The sequence below is a fragment of the Kogia breviceps genome, chromosome 3 (assembly GCF_026419965.1).
Source record: "Kogia breviceps isolate mKogBre1 chromosome 3, mKogBre1 haplotype 1, whole genome shotgun sequence".
Taxonomy (NCBI): domain Eukaryota; kingdom Metazoa; phylum Chordata; class Mammalia; order Artiodactyla; family Physeteridae; genus Kogia; species Kogia breviceps.
The window spans coordinates 70,156,374-70,164,030 of record NC_081312.1 but is presented as its reverse complement, the minus strand read 5'-3'; positions in this window follow the sequence as shown (position 1 = coordinate 70,164,030).

Here is a 7,657-nt window from a genome sequence, read left to right as displayed (position 1 = left end):
AACCCTAAAATCTCTACCCCAAAACTATTAAAACTAATAAGTGAATTCATCAAAGTGCATGGATAAAAGATTAATATACAGAAATATGTTGCATGGCTATGCACTAATAATGAAATATCAGAAAAAGTTAAAAACATCCCATTTAAAATCACATAAAAAATTATCTAGTAATAAACCTAACAAAGGAGGTAAAAGACATATACTCTGAAAACTATAAAACATTGATAAAGGAAATTGAAGATGATTCAAAGAAATAGAAAGATATCCTGTGTGCTTGAATTGGAAGAACTCATATTGTTAAAATGGCCATACTATCAAAAGCAATCTGCAGATTTAATGCAATCCCTATCCATTTTTTTTAACATCTTTATTGGAGTATAATTGCTTTACACTGGTGTGTTAGTTTCTGCTTTATAACTAAGTGAATCAGCTATAAATATACATATATCCCCATATCTCCTCCCTCTTGCATCTCCCTCCCACCCTCCCTATCCCACCCCTCTAGGTGGTCACAAAGCACTGAGCTGATCTCCTCGTGCTAACTACCTGTAACATTTCTTGGAGAACTAGAGAAAGTAATCCTAAAATTCATATGGAAACACAAAAGATCCCAAATTGCCTAAGCAGTCTTGAAAAAAAAGAACAATGTAGGTATAACCCTCCCAGAATTCAGACTATACTAAAAAATCTATAGTAATCAAAACAGCTGGTATTCACACCAAAACAGACACATAGATCAATGGAACAGAGTAGAGAGCCCAAAAATAAACCCACACTCTTTTGGTTAACTAATCTATGACAAAGGAGGCAAGAATATGCAATGGAGAAAAGACAGTCTGTTCAACAAGTGACACTGGGAAAACTAGACAGCCACATGTAAAACAGTGAAATTAGAACATTCCCTTACACAATATACAAAAATAAACTCAAAATGGTTTAAAGACCCGAAACCATAAAACTCCTAGAAGAGAACATAGGCAGAATACTCTTTGAGGGCTTCCCTGGTGGCGCAGTGGTTGAGAATCCAACTGCCCATGCAGCGGACACGGGTTCGTGTCCCGGTCCGGGAAGATCCCACATGCCACGGAGTGGCTGGGCCCGTGAGCCATGGCCACTGAGCCTGTGCATCCAGAGCCTGTGCTCTGTAATGGGAGAGGCCACAACAGTGAGAGGCCTGTGTACCACAAAAAAAAAAAAAAAAAAAAAAAAGGAATGCTCTTTGACATAAATTATGGCAATATTCTCTTGAATCAGTCTCCTAAGGCAAAAGAAACAAAAGCAAAAATAAACAAATGAGATCTAATTAATCTTAAAAGCTTTTTCACAGAAAAGGAAGCCACTAACAAAACAAAAAGACAACGTATGGAATGGGAGAAAATATTTGCTAATGATGCAACTGACAAGTAATTAATATCTAAAATATACAAACAGCTTATACAACTCAATGTAAAAAAAAAATCAGAAAATGGGCTGAAGACCTGAATAGATATTTCCCCAAAGAAGACATAGAGATGGTTAACAGGCACATGAAAATATGCTCAACATTACTAGTTATTAGAGAAATGCAAATCAAAACAATATTGAGATATTACCACATGCCTATCAGAATGGCTATCATCTATATGTCTACAAACAACAAATGCTGGAAGGGATGTGGAGAGAAGGGAACACTTGTACACTGTTGATGGGAATGTAAATTGATACACCCACTGTGGAAAACTATGGAGGTTTCTCAAAAAATATGATCCAGAATTTCCATTCCTGGGTATGTATCTGGAAAAAACAAAAACTAATTTGAAAAGATACATGCATTCCAAATTCATATTGGCACTATTTATAATAGCTGAGACACGGAAGCAAACCGAGTGCCCAACAACAGATCAATGAGGGGTTCCCTGGTGGCACAGTGGTTGAGAATCCACCTGCCTATTCAGGGGACACGGGTTCGTACCCCGGTCCGGGAAGATCCCACACGCCACAAAGCGGCTAGGCCCGTGAGTCATGGCTGCTAAGCCTGCACGTCCAGAGCCTGTGCTCCGCAACAGGAGAGGCCACAACAGTGAGAGGCCCGCATATCGCAAACACAACAACAACAACAACAACAGATCAATGGATTAAGAAGATGTGGTGTGTGTATACACACCACACACACACACACACACACACACACACACACACACACAAGAATACTACTCAACCATAAAAAAGAATAAAGTAATGCCATTTGCAGCAATGTAGATGGACTTAGAGAATATTATACTTAGTGAAATAGAAATATACGAACACTGTATGATGTCACTTATATGTGGAATCTAAAAAATAATACAAATGAATGTATATGCAAAACAGATACAGAAAACAAACTTGTGGTTACCAAAGAGGAGAGGGGAACAGGGAGGGCTAAATCTGTTGGAAGGCCAACAGATATAAGCTACTATATATAAAATAGATAAGCAACAAGGATACACTGTATAGCACAGGGAATTACATCCACTGCCTTGTCATAACCTATCACGGAGGATAATCTGCAAAAATACTGAATCATTATGCTGTATTCCTAAAACTAACATAATATTGTAAATCAACCATACTTCAATTAAAAAATAATACAAAAATAAAAAATTTTTAAAAGGAGGTTCCGTTAAAGCAAATCGAAGTCTAAATCATCAAAGGCAGTTCCCCATATCTTTCCTTCCCTATCCAGGATATGCCCAGAATAGATGAGATTCAGGGAGTTCTTCACACTGAAGAAAGTGTTTAGATTATAAAACATGTTCATTCTATACTCCCGAGTGTTGAAAAGCCTATGTGACATTCTCCAGGAAGCCAAGTCTTAGCCCTTGGGTTTTACTTAAAATAGCTAATCCTTAGTGAGGGACATTCTGCTATGGACATTTCAGAGATAAAAAATACATTAGTATATTTATTCAGAACTCCAACTGAAATTAGATCAGGTCACCTGATTCTTTCTCTTCCCTAAAAGATCTCCCTCTGCACCCATGCAGGATAGACGGCAGGTCAGCTGCTGTAACTCCCTCCCATGAAGTGAAATTTTTACAGAAAAGTAAAGAAAGCTTTATTCCTATACCTTACCTATGTGGATTTGATTTCAATTTCATGTCATTTAACTAGTTCAATATTGACCATGATCTGTCTCCTTTAGTTTAAATGCTATTTTGTCATTTTTTTCCATGAGACAGCAGGCACCTCTACACTAGTCTTCTTTCTAAAAATCCTATTTCCTGTCACTTTGATTTGAGTTCATATTTTGGAAATCTTAATAAAGTCCTCATGTGTGGAAGGAAGATTTAAACTGACATCAAGATAGAAAGAGTATATATAAGCATATAAAACTTCAGTAACAAATTTTTAAAGTTGAAACCATTGTGAAATAGGTTTTATTAAGGATAGAAAAGTCACACTAAAATATGCTATGAAAACATTTTCAGTGCAACATAGAAAGTATGCAGCTCCTATTGTCTACATACATGGGATGCATTTAATTTAAAACTACAATTCTAAAAGTGCTATCCAAGTTAGAGTTGATAAAATAGGTCAGGAATATTCGTAAGCAAGCAAATAGGTATAAAATCCAAGAAGTAAATGCTAAAATTAAAATTTAAGTAGTTAAAAGTCTCATTAGTCAAAACTTACTAAAAGCATTGCATTTTTTCTTGCAATAGTTGGACTAGATTTTATTTCTTGCCTTGAAAGAGTTTGTCAGGTTTTTTAGTGGTGTCCCTTGCATAATTCTACACCGCGACATGATAAATAAATCTTTAGTACTGCCTACTTGATTATTTTCTACATTTCAAAAGAACCTCTTGGTTCTGTACTTTTTTGCTGTTGTTACAAATTTTGATTGTTTTTTATTGATTTTTATTGGTTCAAGTCAGTAATGATTAATAAAATATTATTTTAGATTGAAACCCATTTGGAAATACATTTGAATTCACTGTATTTTATCTGATAATTTGGACTCTGAGATAAAATAATATTATGTAGGGAATTTCTTCAAAATAATTTGGATGATGACATACTCCTAACAAGATCTGAAATGAGTAGATAATTATTGAAACTGGTTTAAGAGTACTTGAAGTTCATTACACTATTCCTCGACTTGAAAATGTTACACTTGAAAATTTTTATAACAAAAGTTTTTAAAAATTTTAAATGGGCTGTGAAATTCCTATCAGGCTATACTCTTGGAATTTTAGTACCTTGCTCTAGTCACTCTGAGAAATACCTTCACCATTTATTGCCAAGAATTTTACTTTTCAGACCTGATTCAACACCAGTAAAAAAATATGTGATGAGCTATTAATTTTATTATTTGTGATGATTTGGCTTTCTGTCCCATCCCTCTAAGCCTCTCATTGCTGTTTAAAAAATGAATTCCCAGAACACCTCAAGAGACAACTTCAGATATTTCAATTTTGTTACTATTTTAGAAGAAGAAAAGATACTTAAAGACTTGTTCAAGGTCACAAAGCAATTTTCTGTACAAATCAGCCTAGGAAACCAAAACTTCATGGTCCTGGAAATGAGTACTAATCATTGGAGATTTCCTTGATTAAGACTAAACTTGAAATGTTGCTTTGATTGAGACTAAATTAGATTATAGGTAGGCCTGTACTTTTCCATGCTCTTCCCTGAGAGTCATTGGTAGTTATGCACTAATTCAAATGAGTCACCTCCAAATGTAAATCAAAAAGATGTTTGGTTAGAATGGCCATCATCAAAAAATCTAGAAACTATAAATGCTGGAGAGGGTGTGGAGAAAAGGGAACACTCTTGCACTGCTGGTGGGAATGTAAATTGATACAGCCACTATGGAGAACAGTATGGAGGTTCCTTAAAAAACTAAAAATAGAACTACCATGCGACCCAGCAATCCCACTACTGGGCATATACCCTGAGAAAACCATAATTCAAAAAGAGTCATGTACCAAAATGTTCATTGCAGCTCTATTTACAATAGCCAGGACATGGAAGCAACCTAAGTGTCCATCAACATATAAATGGATAAAGAAGATGTGGCACATATATACAGTGAAATATTACTCAGCCATAAAAAGAAATGAAACTGAGTTATTTGTAGTGAAGTGGATGGACCTGGAGTCTGTCATATAGAGTAAAGTCAGAAGGAGAAAAACAAATACCATATGCTAACACATATATATGGAATCTAAGAAAAAAAATGTCATGAAGAGACTAGGGGTAGGACAGGAATAAAACACAGACCTACTAGAGCATGGACTTGAGGATATGGGGAGGGGGAATGGTAAGCTGGGATGAAGTGAGAGAGTGGCATGGACATATATACACTACCAAACACAGGGTGGATAGCTAGTGGGAAGCAGCCACATGGCACAGGGAGATCAGCTAGGTGGTTTGTGACCACCTAGATGGGTGGGATAGGGAGGAAGGGAGGGAGGGAGGGAGGGAGGGAGATGCAAGAGGGAAGAGATATGGGAACATATGTATATGTATAACTGATTCACTTTGTTGTCAAGCAGAAACTAACACACCATTGTAAAGCAATTACACTCCAATAAAGATGTTAAAAAAACACGATGTTTGGCAATAACTACAGGCTTTGCGGATCCATGTAGAAACTTTCTGGCAGTGCTCTCCATCAATCATACATTTATGACTCATATCAGTCATCATAAGTAATGGTTGTCAATGTCACCAACATAGACCCTGGATGAATAATCAATGTCATACACCCTACGGAGGTAAGTTGCAGTAGCTAATCAGATTGATATTGTCAAATCCATGAAAATAGTGAAGGTCTTACAATTATATTTAGAGCATGTAATGAGAGTATTTCCTGTTCTGATAGCTATAATCCTTCTCTAATGAATAAACAATCAAACATTTTGAGTCGCTATGTTAAGCTTTGACTGAAATATATATATTTCAGGATTAGTACCAAGGTTACTTCATTAAAATAGATTTCCCGGGGGTACAAATTGCCAAAGCACTGTCCTGAAGAAAATGCTGAGATATAAAATGCATTAATACATCTCCATTTGCCCTCAATTAGTGAACTATGGTACAGAATATTTTAATTTGAAGTTTCATAAAGGCTAATAAATATCATGAAATTATTTCAGACCTGGCCCTTAAAAAGGGAAATAAAATGGTAACTGCTATTTCCAATTAAGTGAAGTGTTAGTTATTACTGCCATGTAACAAACTATCACACACTTAGAGGCTTATAACAGGACCCATTTACTAACTTACAGTTCTGTAGGTCAGAAATCCAGCACGGCCTGGCTAGGTTCTCTCCTCAGAGTATCACAAGGCTAAAATCAAGGTATAAGCCAAACTGAGTTCTTGTGTAACAGATCTGGGGAAAAGCCAATACGTTCTTGGAGCTGGCAAAATTCACCTTCTTGCTATGGTAGGCCTGAAGTCCTATTTCCTTGCTTGCTATCAGCCAGAACCACTCTTAGCTCCTAGAGGCTGCCCACATTCCTTGTCATGCAGTCTTCTTCATCTTCAATTCAGAAACAGCAAATCAAATATTCTTCATGCTTTGTATCTCTGCCTTCATCTTCTGTGACCAGCCAGAGGAAAATCTCTGCTTTAAAGAGATCATTTGATTAAAGCTGGCCCACGTGGATTATCTATCTCAGGGTTGGCTGATTTGGGACCTTAATTGCATCTTCAAAATTCCTTCACAGCAGCACCTGAATTACTGTTTGACTGAATAATTGGGATAAGGTGTGTGTTTACCAGGGGCCAGATCTTAAGGGGCCATCTTAGAATTCTGCCCATCATAAATGGTATTACATAAAATGAAATTGTACTATATCTTCTATATCCAATATTTATTCTAAATTAGTCAAATAACAATCTTTAAATTCCCTGTATACCTCTATCATAGTCCATTTGGACTGCTATAACAGAATATCACAGACTGGGCAGCTTATAAACAACAGAAATTTATTTATCACAATTCTGGAGGCTGGGAAGTCCAAAAGCAAGACAGATTCAGTGCCTGGTAAGAGCCTACTTCCTGGTTCACAGAAAGCCATCTTCATGTTGGGTCCTCACGTAGTGGAAGGAGCAGAAAGGAGCTCCATGGGATCTTTTTTATAAAGGCACCAATCCTATTCATGAGGGCTCCATCCTCATGACCTAATCAATTCCCAAAGGCCCAAACTCAAATATCACACTGGGTGTTAGGATTTAACATATGAATTTTGGGGGGACACAAATGTTCATTCTATAGTACCTTGTTAATTCATATATACCTTACAAGTCTGGGGCATCAGGATTTTGATTTGTTTTTATTTATTCTGGCTGTTTTTAAATTATTTGTTTTTTTCATTTGGTGATATATAACATTTTTTACCTCTGTAATAAAGACCCTAGTTTAGCAATGCATTACTTTGCCCATCTACTGATACATCTAGGCTAAAGCATGTACTCCTATTTGCCAGCCCAATGGCCTTCTAATCAGTTTTTCAGATTGTCAGCATGACTGCTTATGACAAATGGTGCTTGTACATAGATGCAGAACAGAACAAATATAATTTAACTACTATATTAGTACACTGAGTACTATCTGTAGCTAAAAGCAATGGTAGCTGCATAGCACAGGGAGATCACCTCTGTGCTTTGTGACCGCCTGGGGGGGTGG